This window comes from Bison bison, unplaced genomic scaffold (genome assembly GCF_000754665.1).
Source record: "Bison bison bison isolate TAMUID 2011002044 unplaced genomic scaffold, Bison_UMD1.0 scf7180017864347, whole genome shotgun sequence".
Taxonomy (NCBI): Eukaryota; Metazoa; Chordata; class Mammalia; order Artiodactyla; family Bovidae; genus Bison; species Bison bison.
Window position 1 is genome coordinate 6,493,999 of NW_011494919.1, and position 1,515 is coordinate 6,495,513.

Here is a 1,515-nt window from a genome sequence, read left to right on the forward strand (position 1 = left end):
TATGCTATCTAAGTTGGTCATAACTTTCCTAACAAGGAGTAAGCGTATTTTAATTTCATGGCTGCAATCACTGTCTGCAGTGATTTTGGAGCCCACAAAAATAGGTTTGCCCATTCTTCCTCATGGGCAGATTTGGGATGTACACATTTGATATATCACATTAGTAACATGCTCTTTATGGATGGTCTCCTGCTGGGTAGCACGTGATGTTTATTAGTCAAATTACAGATGATAACATTGATCTTTTGAGTAAGATGGTACCTGATAGGATTCTCCACCATAAATTTCCCATTTTTTTCTTTGTAATTAATATTTGTGTGGAGGTATTTGGAGAGTATGTAAATATACTGTTCCCTACCTCAGTTTCATCTGCTGTGCTTATCACACATTGATGTTCCTTGGTCAAATAACTTTATTTTTTTCCTATTTTAATTTATGTTTTAATTGGAGGGACATGTTTGATTTTTAAAGCAAAATGACAACTCAGAAGAATACTCAAGTCAGGCAATCATCTTTGTATTTTGAGTGAACGAAGTTAATGGTGAGATATAAAAATCAGAAACTTGAAAATTTTCATACTTTAAACTGTGTTCTGTGTCACTGTTAGCCATTTTGAAAATATTGTGTTGAATATTTTGAAAGTCTGAAACCTCAGTGGAATTTTTCTGACAGAAGAGACAAAAGTCAACAAGAAAATGCCCACTTGTTTTCTGGGTGGTGATCGTCTCTCTTCTCTTGACATCACCTTTACCTGCAGCACATCCTTTCATCACTCTCTCTCTTGGTAAAGGAAATAAAACCAATATCAGTAAAAGATATTGCATTGCACTTGTTAAAATATACATATCCAGTTCAGCATTGTATTTATGGAAGTGAATAAAATATTCCTGAAAAAAGCCTTTATTCTCTAGTTACTCACAGACTTGAACATACTGTGTTTACAAATAAATGATATATATTGAAATAATATAATCTAAAACAGGTTACTAACCAATCTATTTATTAATTTTAAACTTATTTTCATACTTCTGAGTAATTTATGAATGCCCCTTTGATGCTATTATATCTATAAAATATATTACTAATAAACAAATATTTGCTATTTTTTATGAACACACCACACTTTACACTTTGCCTATAATTTTCCCTTCATTTAAAATGTCAAAATCTATCACTTCTGACAAATTCTGTGATTGCTATCTGTTTAATTTCCCCAAGAAGTCCTCATTAATTGAATTACAGTATATCTTGATGTGAGCATTCAAAATGAGAATTCTAATGTGAACATATTTCAAGGTTACCAATGTTGATAATGAAAAGACAGAATGAATTGTTCCTTTAATCCTAGTTTTCTTTTAGCAACTACTATTTCATATCTTTCCCAGCCAAAGTAATTTCTACGTATATCTAATGTTTTACATTCTAATCATTTGTTAAGTCAAGTTAGACTCAACTTTGCCTCCAGTAACTCACTAAATGCATTTTTTGGCATAATCACCAATGACTATCATATTG